This window comes from Lissotriton helveticus, chromosome 4_1, assembly GCF_964261635.1.
Source record: "Lissotriton helveticus chromosome 4_1, aLisHel1.1, whole genome shotgun sequence".
In the NCBI taxonomy this organism is placed as follows: domain Eukaryota; kingdom Metazoa; phylum Chordata; class Amphibia; order Caudata; family Salamandridae; genus Lissotriton; species Lissotriton helveticus.
The window spans coordinates 2,133,043,757-2,133,057,918 of record NC_136063.1 but is presented as its reverse complement, the minus strand read 5'-3'; positions in this window follow the sequence as shown (position 1 = coordinate 2,133,057,918).

The window sequence follows — 14,162 nt, the reverse complement described above, 5'->3', positions numbered from 1 at the left end:
GGAAGATATTTTGATATTTGATATTTTGTGGGTATTTGTAAAGCGCAAGCGTTCGCTCCCAGGGGAGCATCATGGCGCTGGGCGAGTTACGGAGGAATAACTTAGGAAAAGTGGTGAATGAAAGATAGAGCTAAATGGCAGCCAGGACAGAGGAGTCTGATAGTTTGTAGACCCATGTCTTGAGAAGTTTCCTGAAATTGTTCTCATTGTTAATGGCTCTAAGGTCGATGGGTAAGGTGTTCCAGGCTTTAGCTGCCAGAACATTAAAGGATTTCCCTCCTCTGGTCTTATATTTAAATCTGGGGATTTGAACAAGGTTAGTCCCAGAAGATCTCAAGCAGCGCAAAGGGTTGTAGCGCTTGAAGCGTTTTACAAAGTAACGGGGTCCTGTGTTTTGCATGGCTTTATGGACTGTGAGAAGCAGTTTGAAAAAGATTCTTTTGTGCAGTGGCATCCAATGAAGTGAATTCGGGGCTGCAGATGCAGATGACCTTCTGGGGAGTTGTAGAACCAGTCGAGCTGCAGCATGTTGTAAACTCTGCAACTTCCTGAGGGTAGATTTTTTCACCCCGGCCATAAGGCCGTTGCAGTAGTCAAGTCGGGAAAGTAAAAGGGCTACCGCGACTGACTTTCTGGCTGCAATTGGGAGGAAATCAAAGAATTTCCTCAGAGATTTTATTAGTCCAAAGCAACGACCGGCAGTGATCTTGACGTGATCGTCAAAAGTAAGGGAAGAGTCAAATTGTACGCCCAGATTTCTGGCTGATGTAACTGCACTAAGAGGGGCCTCGGATCCTGTGGGCCACCAATCTTTAGGAGAAAAAGAAGAATTCTTGCCTATAGGGATGATCTCTGTCTTTGCGCTATTGCATCTAAGATGATTAGTGTTTAGCCATTCAAAGACATCAGAGAGGCAGTTTTTAAAGCGGAGCTCTGCGTCCATACGCTGTTTGTCAATGGTGACGACCAATTGCGTGTCGTCAGCGTAGGACGTGACCAGGATCCCATGTGATTCTATCACAGCTAAGAGGGGTGCCATATAGATATTAAAAAATAGGGGGCTCAATATGGACCCCTGGGGCACTCCAGATGTAATTGGCTTTTCGCTGGAAAGATGTGGTCCTAGTGCCACAGTCTGGGACCTATTTGATAGGAATGATGAAATCCAGGCCAGGGCTGAGTCTGTCACGCCAATCTCTTGCATTCGATTGATTAAAATAACATGCGAGATGGTGTCGAATGCCGCTGTGAGATCCAACAGGATGAGGACAGCTTGCTTGCCCTCATCCTGTAGGAATTTAATAGAATCAGCAAGCTCGATCAAAGCTGTTTCGGTCGAGTGACCGGAGCGGAAGCCCGATTGCTGTGGGTGCAAGATGTTATGGGCTTCTGTGAAGGTTTTAAGTTCCTCGTGCACTAAATGCTCCGTGACTTTGCCCAGGAAAGGAAGTAAGGAGATGGGCCGCATATTAGTCAAATCTGTGGATGGTTTATTCTGCTTTTTCAACAGAGGTTTGACAGTAGCCTTCTTCCATTCGGCAGGTACAATTCCGGATTCAAGGGATTCATTAATGATTCCATTAATGTGGGGATTGACTGTATCAATCAGATGGTGAAGGATGATAGGGGGGCAAGAGTCCGTAGGTGCTCCTGATTTACAGGCGCAGATTGCCTTGCTTGTCTGTTGCAAGGTTACTGGTTTAAAACTGGAGAGAGGAGGGTAATTGACTGTAACTTGTGTAATGGTCGTCGGAGGTAGAGGAAAGTCTTTCTGAATGTTGACAATTTTATCAACAAAGTAGTCTGCAATTTGGTTGCAGAGACTCTCTGACGGAGGTATATCAACGGTGAGAGCTTTCGGGTGGGTGAAGGACTTGACTATGGTGAAGATGTTTTTTTGGTTTTGGCGCGCTTCCATTATGAGATTAGTGAAATAGTCTTTTTTAGCTGCTTTGATGTCAGAGAGATATACTTTTCTCTGTTGAACATAGCGAGCTTTGGAGGCCGTGTCATATGTTTGTCTCCAGTGTCTTTCTAGTCTCCGACATTGGAGGTGGCTATCTGCCAAGGTCTTGGTATACCATGGGGCATTGGGTTTTTTCTTCTTGGGTCCCTTTCCTTGGTTGTTTTTGGGTTCAGAGTTAACCGCAACTATTTGGTGCATCCAGATGTGGAAGTTGCATGAGTCAACTTCGACATCTCCAGTTAACGCGGGGGGTGGGGGCAGTGGTTTTGGCTCGAGCTGTATACGTTCAGCCACCTTCTTCCAATTGACTGTGAAGACGGCTTGGGTATGTCTGGGGTTGGATAGGGGAGCAGTGGGTGTCGTGATGTCAAAAGGGATGAAAAAATGATCGGTCCAGATTAAGGGCAATGGAGGGGAAGTGGAAAGGGTGGGAATATTAGAACAGATACCGTCAATGGTATGTCCAGCACTATGGGTGGCCATATTGATGAGTTGGAAGAGTCCAAAGATGTTCAGGGACTGTAGAAAGGAGATGGTGTGGGGGTCAGTGGATGATTCCAGGTGTAAATTCATATCGCCAAGGAGCATGAAATTAGAATATTGTAACATAAGTGCGCCGAGGGCCTCATCCAAGGAGTTAAGGAAAGAGGAGGGATTGCCCGGAGGACGGTAGAGAAGTCCAGCCGAGAGGGAGAACGATGGAGTGATTTTAATTGAGAAACCCAGGCTTTCAGCGTCTTTAAGATGGTATAGGTCGAATGTGTGGCAAGGAAATGTATCCTTGATTATTAATGCTATCCCACCGCCTCGACCTGAGGGTCTGTCCCTCCTAAAAATAGTGTAACCTGGGGGGAGGGCTATAGCAAGGTCAGGGTTGGAGGAGTCGTTAAGCCAACTTTCCGTAATGAACAAGGCATCCAGCTCTTGGTTTAATATTAAGTCGTGTACATCTTGGCAGTGGCAGGCTAAAGACCTGGCATTAACCAGACCTCCCTTGAAGAGGGCGGGGCGAGGCTTTGGAAGGGCGTGCATATCATCGACGCCATTTGTGGGTATAAGGGGAGTCCATTTACAGCAAGGACATAACAGGGGGCTGAAAGAGGGGTCAATATGGGGGCAGGCGCGACCGTGGGGGGCGGGAGGAGGGCGTAGGGATAATAAATGATTGTTGTCATACCTGATAACGGGTTTTAGACCGACAGCGTGCCCTGCGCCCAGCGCGATCCGGTCGCGGACGGGCGCAGACGGGCTTGGCTTAGGCGCGGCTTCGGCGCGCATCCGGCGCGCCCGCTGCGCCAGCCCGCTGCGCCGTCTGGCCGGCTTACACATAATATAGTAAGAAAGGGGGGCGGGAGTATAGCGCGACTAGAGCGCTCTCCCTGCCTCCCTCAAGATGGCGCCCACCGTCGCCGGTATTGGAGGAGAGCGGCAATGCCGAAATGCGGAGTTTGAAGTGTCAGCGGTGTCAGTGTGCCTAACAAAAAATAATTCCCCTTAACTGCAGGCACGTCCCCCAAATTTAGAAACAATAAAATGAATAAATTTTAAAAGAGTACACAGAGGCTTTCCGCCGTTTAAAATGAGTAATAGTTCACCACAATTTCTCAGAAATCAAATGCAGCTCGCAGCCCCAGTTGTCTCACTGGGGAGAGCTACTGTAGGGCACCGAGCGCGCCCCTTCCTAATACAAAATCAGTACGTATTCGTAATTCCAATTTGCAAATTGGTAATATGTTACCGAAGTGTAATTTGGAAATGATACACAGCAAAATGCATTTTTTGGTTGCAAACCGCCCGATTCTGTGAATCGGGCTGTTTGCGACAGGAAAAATGCTTGATACATCTGACCCGAAGTTCTTTATCTCTTGCTTTGTATTGTGATTCTATGTCCTTCATTCCACAGCAGCACTTGCAATGTTCAGTCCTGAGCGTGTTCATTCTAACCTAGGGAGGGCTAGAGGTATGTGAGAGAAAGTTCGTCTAGTCTTGATATTTGAATATCCCAATTTGAACATTGTGGAAGCATGGCTAGAGTTAATTTAGACATTTGTCTCGCAGCACTTGGCATTAAATGGCCAACTTAATAGGCCTGACAACCAAATAAAACAATTACGGAGCAATAAAAGTTAAAAGAGGTGGCACCATACTGAGGTACAAAAAAGTTCTAACACCAAATACGGGTAATTGATCTGTGTCTTTGTTGTTTTGTTTGTTCCTTAAGGGGGACACTGAATAAATGGCCATTTTTCACTCAGGATCCTAGAGTAATGGATGGGTAAATTGACTGGGCGCATGTTGACAGTTACTGGGCACAAATTACAGCAAATCAGCCAACACAGCAGACACGACATGAATTATTTACCAGGCTAACTGCAACCAGCTGGCACAGCCCTCTGGACAGCGGACACAGGCAGTAGTCAATGATTAGGCAGTGCCACCTCAGCAAGGGATGGGAGCCAAGCTGGCCATGACCCGCAAAGACTAGAATGAAGTGACATGGAGACAGTATGAATACAAGCCAGTGATTGGGTTCCAAGCTGGTCTTAACATTAAAGTGCAACATGTTGTTTGCGATGTCATGGGGGAAAGTGGATCAGAGAATCAGGACAACATTTATCCTTCATTGGTGCAAGCTCCAGAGGACCAGGCTAAAGGAATGAGTAAAAAAAAATGAATGAATCAATGATGAAAAGACTTAGGGCCTGATTGAGGGTTTCACAAACATAATGGGTATCCCGTCGGCCATATTACAATTCCATTATAACCTATGGCACTCTTAATATTGTCGACAATATATCCGGCTGGTTAGTGATGGAGTAACACGTCCGCCAAACTCTAAATCAGGCCTTAAAGCCCCATATAGTGTGGCTCCATGAACATATAGTCATTGAGGGATCCTAATAAAGGCCAGAGTAGAGGTTTTAGAAAAGCTGTGATTGAGTACTACTCTGAAGGTAGTGTAATTGACCTCTGTTCATATGGACATGGGGAGTTGGATTCAATTAGTGCAAAATGTCTACCTAATCTTGCGCTAATTGCTTGGGTGTGGACATAAAACAGGCTTCTGTTGGATAAGCACAGGAGACATCCTAATGTAGCATTGTATTTTTTTGTTAAATTGTCTGTAGTTTTATCTTCAATAAATGCAAGCCACCGTAATGATTTTAAGTTTGCAGAGATATGTTTCAATAGTTTCTTACTAGTTATCAGTATTGCTCTAGTGTTATGAATTACTTGTAGATGAGTGATTTGATGTTTTGCAGTCCAATGCACAGAGTGTTGGATTGATTGCGCCAATTATGTGTGATTCATGATTAATGTGTGATTTATTGTGGGGGTGAAAGTGGAAAAACATCAAACTAGTCAGATGTAGTAGGGGGATGCGCTGGCCACAGATTCAATCTGAACACTGAATCATTTCTAAGCAGAAGGTGACACCTAGATTTTTAGGTATCAGCTAGAGAGCACTTGCACTATCTTGAAGAGACATACTGTATCTGCTTTGTGTGCTTCAGCCCACCCATCTGCTTCTCATTTGCTGACTCCATTGTCGCTCTCATATTCTTTCTCCCTATTTGTTCATGGCATGCATTTGTCATGCCTTTTACTGTGTTTAGCTGCCCTGAGAGCATGGATTGGAACTACATAAATACACTGGTCACCATTTTAATATCTGTTCAGGAACTCCTTTTGGGGTTCTGTTTTCACTTGCTTGGAGCTGCTGCGTTTCTGTAAACAGGCTTGTAAATCTTGCTCTTATCCTGCTACCCGTCTCCTGTGACAGCTGGGACTGCTCCTGGCAGCTGCGAGGCTGGTGAACCAGCCAAACTGGGCTCTTTTATCCTTGCCCTTGCTCTCAAGCCTTTCCACACAAGTTTGTCTGTTCTAGACCAGGACTGCTTCGGTTTTCTAAAGCGATAAGAATCCCCTGTACTTCGTTTGAAGGGGGTGGCTCTTCTTTTATAGCTGTCTCCACTTTGCATGAGGTAAAAGCAGTTTGTAGGGGATTTCCTTTTTACAGCAATTCACTCAAGGTAGTGCCTGCCCATATCTGCCAGCGTGCACCCTCCCTGAGCGAGCAGGGGTCCCGATCAATCAATAGTGTTGCTGTGGTTCTCGTTCACAAGCCTGGATCACTTCTCGATCTCATCTGCTGCCTGGCGCTGGACTGCTGAGGGAATAAAGTCTTACACCATCTCTGCCAGCCTCTGCACTCCAAAATCTGCATGAAAACAGAAAATACGGGGCTCGTCCCCCTGTGCTATGAGTGCGTGGGCACTCTGTCTACAACAGCTCAATCTGCCTGCAATATTGCACAAATCACCAAAGGCGATTAATATTGCATTATCTGTAGTTGATAGCACCGGTGATCACAAACGGGGGGGGGGGAGGGCTTCTAGTGCTGACTTTAGAAACCTGGTGCTGGTGCTTGAGCTGAAAGTTTGCATGTTTTAAAGAAAAGGAAAAAGGGTTGTTTTTTTTGTTTTGCTTCTGATGTATTGCTTTAATGTGGAGGTGTGGGTAGAGGTCTTTGAAGGGGAGCTTGTCCTCCTGAGTGTCTGTTTCAAGCTTCCCTGCTCTATCTGGAGATGCCCGAGGAGCTGCCTACATTAAATGGTTATTGTCAATGCTTCAGTGAAGAGAGAAGAGGTCTCTTGTAAGTGAATATCCTGGGCTGAGTGCTGTGTCGGTCTGATCAATGCATGTGAAAGTATGTAAACAATATGTGACCTGTGGAAGCAAAGCTGCTGCTCGTGTAATTGCTAGTGCCTGGGACTACTTTTGTACACAGAGGGGGATATGTACAATGAAGTGGCGGAGTGCGTCGTTAGCCTCCTTGGCTTAACAACTCGCTCCGCCACTTGGGAAACGCAAGGTTGCACCATATTTAGAAGAATGTGGCGCAGCCTTGCGTTTCCCCCTGTGATGGCGCTAAGTTTAACAACTTAGTGCCAAAGCAGGCACCCTTGCACCAGAGTGCAAGGATGTCTGTGTGCAGGGGAGGATTGGTTATGTGGAGGAAGGTGTCCCTTCCTGCACAAAAACAATCCTAAAATGCAATCCAGTCCAGTGGCATAACGAACCTTGAGGGGGCCCCCCTGCAGTGTACGTGAAGGGGCCCCCTCCGGACTCAATCTAGAGCTCCCCAGCAGAAGTGCGGTGCTGACGGGGCTCCCTGGAGGGTGAGGGCCCCCCGCACCGCAGGGGCTGCAGGGGCCTGTGTTAAGCCCCTGATCCTTTCACTTTCATGTGTGCTGCTTCATGCAGCACACATGAAAATGAATGAATTACATTTTTTAAAGGTTAGTTTATGTACAGAAAGTGACACCTTTTTGTACATAAAATAACCATGGCATTTTGCTTTTTCCATGGAGAAGTGTGGCTCAATGGTTAGAGCGGCAGACCCTGATGCAGAGGTCTAGCCCGGGACCAGGGTTCAATTCCCCGCCTCGGCGGGTCTTGGGCTCAAAATTCCACGGACCTGATAATTCTCGCCTCAGTGCCTATTCCAATCATGGAGTACCACTCTGCAACTCTGGGCAATAGCTTGCTTAATCTCCACAACGGCCCCCACAACGCTAAGGATGCCTGGCCTCCACCTTGGGGGTGCCCAGGAGTGGACACCTCACAGGGAAAGCCAGGATGGGTTCCACAGCGGTATTCGTACAAGCGCCTTGAGACCCTTGCGGGTGAGTAGTGCGCTATACAAGTATCAATTTACAATTTACATTTTACATGTGTGCTGCACAAGGCAGCACACATGGATCTAGCAAAAAATGAGGAGAAATAATACATTTCTCCTCGTTTCACCAACTTAAGACCAGGGTTTTCCTGGTCTTAATTTTGGCGCTGCCTCCTACGTACGCCACCCTTGTACATAGAGGGCAGCATCAAATACAATGGGTGTTGTGGTGAAATGCCCACCGCAACACCCACTGCACGCCCCTTTCACGCTAACCATATTGTAAAAGGGTGCCTTATGTAGAAGGCAGCGTTAGGTCACGTTAAGTGGCTTAATGCTGCCTCATACATAAGGCAAGGCCCCTATCGCCACAGGAACGTCACAAAAAGTGACGTTCCTGTGGTGATAGGGGCTTGTATATATGCCCCAGTGTTTAAACACAGTGCTGGCCTTTGCAGTGTGGCAGAGACCTGTTAATCTTGCGCTATATGTGGGCGACTACTGCATGCAGGGTAGCCCCCTTTCAAAGATCGATGGGTGTCTCTGTGAGCCGAACTTCACTGCTAACTAATAGAGTTAAGTTAAGGACACAAGTCCCAATCCAAGCAGGGCATGCTCAGCCTTCCATCCTCTTGAGATCAGTAAACTAAGTAGCATAGATTGGTTAACAGTGGTACATGTTATTTACAGCTCTAAAAATATCTCCAGGCATCTGCTGCGCCCTCACTCATGTCCCGATGGTATATATATGAGCACTTTTTAAATTACAGACACTTCCATTATTTTTCTTTCTATTACGCATGATTTGCCCAACATCAGAGGATGTTGAGCCTGTGCCGAAACTCAAATCTGGTTCCACAGTTCGAAGGTCAGAAGCTCCGTGTATGTAGTATCCTGGTTTGTTATGGTTCATGATATGCCAGTGGAATGCTGCCTGAATGATGCAAGATGGAATGTTGGGAGTGGGAACTTACAGTTGGAGAAGGGCTGAGCATCTGCTGGCTGCTCCTGGTGGGGCTGAATACTACTGTACTACTTATCAGTAACCAACTTAAATAAATCCTCTTGAATTACACCTACCTGCATAGACCAGATTACTAAATTTTTATGGCGACGAGGATGGGATGATTCAAGAGGATTTATTCAAGTTGGTTACAGATTAGTACAGTAATATTCAGCCCCACCAGGCATTCTCCAACTGTAAGTTCCCACTCCCAACATTCCATCTTGCATCATTCAGGCAGCATTCCACTGGCATAGCATGAACATAACAAACCTGGATACTACACTCTGCCATCGAAATGCATTAGTTGTCTTAACCCATCACCCCTGCCTCCATTGTTTCCCCCCTTGCTTTTAACCCACCACCTCCTACTCCCACTCTGTTGATTTATCCAACCCCGGTACTAAACAAAATTGAAATCTCAAATTGCACTGTTTATTTCAATGAACCATCCAGCTCCCTATTAGTTAAAGTGTAAAGGGAACAGTGTTTTCTGATTGTACTAATTCTTTGTGAACATGACCCATATGATTGCATTTTATCCCATGTTAGATGGTTTGTAGCCAGTTCACGAATGCATGTATGAGTATGTAAAAGAGTCCTACATGGGTACTTTGTGAATCAGCCACAAGTTGATCTGGGAAACTTATTTGAGAAAAAAGGGAAATATCGCTATAGGTAATAAAGATTTTGGAATGCAGTCGACAAGTTTTGACTAAGCCTCTATGATTTTGCTACTCACTAGTAGTATTGTGGAGGGCAACAATTTCTGATCCTCCCAGATGCATATAGCACTGAAGGAGCAGGTCTAGGACTCTATTCCTAATCTCTATGTAGCGTCTCTATCCTTTCTGATAATTCTTCTTCCTGTCCATAGGCAGGGGCGGCTCTGGGCTCATGGTGGCCCTGGGCAGGGAGCGTAGGTAGGGGGCCCCCGGAGGAACACAGGCGCGGAGGCCAGTGAAGAGGGGGGGGGGGTGTCAGAGTGTTTGGAAGTGGAACAGAGCCGGAGGCCACCAAATCCCTGCCAGGGGCCGCCACGCAAATATGTATCCATCCTCAGAGGATTATTATATTAAGGATATATATTGGCGTGGTGGCCCCTGGGGTTTGGTGGCCCTGTGCAGGTGCACAGCTTGCACATGCCTAAGGCCGCCCCTGCCATAGGTCTCTATTTTCCTTCTTTTCTTGGTTTTGTTGTGTCACCTCCACCGCAGGTTTGTGACTCTTCAGATGATCAAACGATCGTATTAGCTAAGAAAATCTGCTACATATTTCATAGTATCATATATCCTCAAAGGGGAATGAGCACACTGCCAGTAAGTCAGCACCAGTCCTCCCATTGCATTATGGTACATGCAGTTGATATCATTTTTGTATTTCTCAGCAGAAAAGTGTGTGCCACAAGTGTGGGAGCAGCCAGTGCTGGAAACGTGTTTCTGAGTTCTTTCCTGACTTCAGCAGAAAGTAGCGGAAAGATTTGGGGACGCTTCAAAGGCATTTTGTAGTATGTCAGGTTGCGCAACACTGTAAATTAGGTAGGCGCATCCTGCAGCTCATCAGCCAGATGACTCCGCGAGGAGCCTTATGAATAAATAAATCCCTATTTGTAAAGCACATACTACTCACCCTAACGGGTCTCAAGGCACTGGAGTCCATCATGGAAATTAGGTGAGCTATTGCCCAGAGTCACGTGGTGCTGAGCTGAGCTGCCGCCGGGGATCGAACCGTGAACACAGTGCTTCGAAGTCAGCTGCTCTGGCTGCTGCACCACACCTCACACCACCACTGCTTTACAATGGAGGGAGGAGGGAGTACACTTACAGCGAGTCAGCACAAGAATAATTTCCCCATGAGTATTCGATATTCTCACACTGCAGTCTACTGACACATTGATGGTCATCACTTGTCTTGTTGTTTTACACACTTATATTGCAGGCCATCAAAATATTGGAATCTTACAGGTAGACGGTCATAGTTGTACCGGTTTTATTAATTTACTATCAAATTATACAAACATAAAAAATACTTGTAAAATAAAAGGTTGTTCATGAAAATGATAAGTACAATTTAGTTTGCAATCAATAGTTCACAACATAAGGTTGTTCACCTTCAATCCAGGAATTAATGCAATTTTCATTTTAATGTATCAGTCACCAAACCTTCAATGCATAGGAAAACACAAAACTGAGCCTTATCTACTTTGATGTTTGGCCTGTAGCGTCACTCCGCCGCACTGTAATGCACACGTCTGTATATCAGATTATTGACTTCTGAACAACAAGAAAGCACTCTCTCTCAATGCCCTCCACATGCCCCCCTCTGACGGATTTTTCCTGTTTACTTTTTCTCTATCTTCCTTCCCACACCCTTGTCATCAATTTGCCCTATGGCCTCAATTAGAGGTTGATGCATTGGTAGCTCTGCTATGACTTGGCAGAGCTCCTGACCCACCAGACTCATGGTTTCCCTCCCTCACTTAGAGGTAAAGAAACTGCTAATTTTCCAGCACATAATCCAATCCACACCACAGAATTCCCCATCACACCACAAAATTCAACACCACACCACATAATTCCACTCCACTACATGACATTCCACAACACACAGTGCCACTCCACATAATTCCACTAGACTCAATACCACATAAATACTATCCACATATTTCCACTGCAAAACAAGCCACATAATTCCACTATACATAACTTCCATGACTCAAAATTCCACAACAAACAATTCCTATCTAACCCACATAATTCCACTCCACATCACATATATCCCCACTCCAAAAAACATGGCTAAAAGACATTGGGCTGGATTCACAGAACTAACTTAAGACAAAATCCTAAACTTACTACCATTTTCGTATTCACAGAAGGCACTTACTCATTTTGGTATTCACAGAAAACACTCATTTCGGTATTCACAGAAGTTAGGACTCCTAACTTTAGGACTCCTAAATGCCTTCTGTGAATACCGAAAGTCTTAAAATTAGGAATTTTCTCAGTTTAGGAGTCCTTAAAGTTAGGACTTCTAACTTTACTACTACTAAACTGATAAAAATTCAAATTTTAAGACATTTGGGGCCAGATGTAGGTAATCCCAATTTACCTATTCTTAAATACCGAATTTTACCGATTCGGTATTTAAGAATAGGTAAATGGGATGTAGTTATATTTTCGGTAAAAATTACCGAATCGGTAAGATTCCGTAATTAAGAATCGGTATTTACCGATTCGGTAATTCTTATTCATTCCTATGGGCATGGAGGCCCAAAGGAATGAATGGGAAGCCATTCAATATTACCGATTCGGTAAATACCGAATCGGTAATTCATTCATTTCTTTATTTGTAAAGCGCGAACTGTCGCTCCGAAAGGAGCATCCTGGCGCTAGGGAGAATGAGCAGTTGAGGAAGATGGCGTGTTAGATTGCCGCTAGTACCACTGCATCTGTTGCATTAAAAATCCACGTTTTCAGTGACTTTCTGAAATGCGTTTCTGAGGTTTGTAGTCGAAGTGTTTTGGGGAGGGCGTTCCAGGCCTTGGATGCTAGGAAGCTGAGTGATTTGCCACCCCTGGTTTTATAGTTAAATTTTGGTATTTTAATTACGTTTTTACCAGCCGATCTTAAAGCTCTATTAGGCCGGTAAAGTGTGAATTTTTTCGAAAGATATTTAGGGCCGATATTATTTAGTGCTCTAAAAGCGATTAAAAGAATTTTAAAAAGAATCCTTTTATGGAGGGGGAGCCAATGCAGCGTCCTAAGGGCCGCCGAGGCAGAAGATTTGCGGGGAAGTTTTAAAACAAGTCGTGCTGCAGCATGTTGGACACTCTGAAGTTTTTTTAGCGTTTGTTTCTTTATTCCAGCCATCAGGCTATTACAGTAATCGAGTTTTGAAAGTATCAGGGCACTGTCACCGATTTCCTAAAAGTTTTTGGGAGGAAGTAAAAAAATTTCTATAAGGATTTTATGATGCTGATGCAGCTTCCTGCTAGGCTCCTTGCATGGTGATCAAAGGCGAGTGATGAGCCAAAATAAACTCCGAGATTTCCTGCAACCTCTACTGTATCCGGGGGAGGGATAGTTCCCTCTGGACACCAACCACTAGGGATAAATTTAGTGTTTTTGCCTATTGGTAATATTTCTGTTTTGCTCGAATTGCATTTTAAGTGGTTATCTTTGATGCAGGTTTTGGAACCTTACTTCGGCCGACAAAATCTCACTATTCTAGGTGACTTTAATTTTCACCTAGAGCTACTTGAGGCTCATGATACCATTTCCTTATTGGAAGTAATGTCAGCCTGTGGGCTCACCCAACTGGTGAATGCTCCCACTCATCGTGCGGGGCACACGCTCGATGGAATCTTTTCAAATGATCAAAGGGTGACAGTTACCAACCCTTTCCACCTCTCTTGGTCGGATCATCTGGCCGTTCCCTTTAACATGACCAATTTGAATCTGGATTCTGCCAGAAGGGTCCCGAGTACCATGGAAGTGCGAAGGAACTTTAATAACATTAGGGAAGACTCTTTTCACCCGTGGATACCTAGTTTGTCCACTATTTTGGAGACGGACGTTTCCTCAGCGGTCCTTAAATATGAAAATATCATCTCGGAGGCCTTGGATGAGCTGGCTCCAGCTAGATCTTGCTATTCAGCCAGGAAAAGACCCTCAGCTCCCTGGTTCTCAGAACAACTAAGGCTTCGTAGACAGGAAGTTAGGAGACAGGAATGCCTATGGCATTCGAGCTGGGCCCCCAAGGAAAGAGAGGCCCATAAGGTCTTGCTTAAAAATTATAAATTGGAAGTGATTAAGACTAAGCAAGAATATTTCACAGCCCTCACTTCCTCACTCTCGTCTCCTAGAGAGCTCTTTAAGGTCGCTGACTTCCTTACCTCCCTCCAGATCCCAGACCCGGTGGTGGCTTCTCAGGATTTGTGCAACAAGATAGCTGCTTTCTTTCAGTCCAAAATTGCGGACATCCACACTGCCCTGGAGGCCCAAAGAGCCCTTACTGCTGTGCCCTCGGTGCCCCCTCTTTTCGAGCCTGATGATGCTGAATCATCCCGACTTCAAGAACTGGTATCCTTTCCTCCTCTCTCCTGTCAGGACCTTGAAATCCTGCTCAACAAGACTAAATCTGGCTCTCCGCTAGATGTCTGTCCGCTAAAGATCCTCAAGCAGTGTAGAGATTCCCTCCTTTCCCCATTAGTTGACATCATGAACAGGGCGATGAAGGAGGGCATTTTTCCCCAGCAGTGGAAAAATGCTGTTGTGAAGCCTCTGCTCAAGAAGCCCTCTCTTGACCCGGGGGTTTTAAGAAACTTTCGCCCCATCTCACTGCTCCCGGCTCCCGCGAAGATGTTAGAAGCCCATCTTAACAAACATCTGGCTGCATTCGTGGAGAGCTCGGGTTGCTTGGATCTTTCCCAGCATGGATTCAGGAGGGAACATAGCACCGAGTCTGCCCTCACTATAGTGCTTGATAACATCCGCACTAGGGTTGAT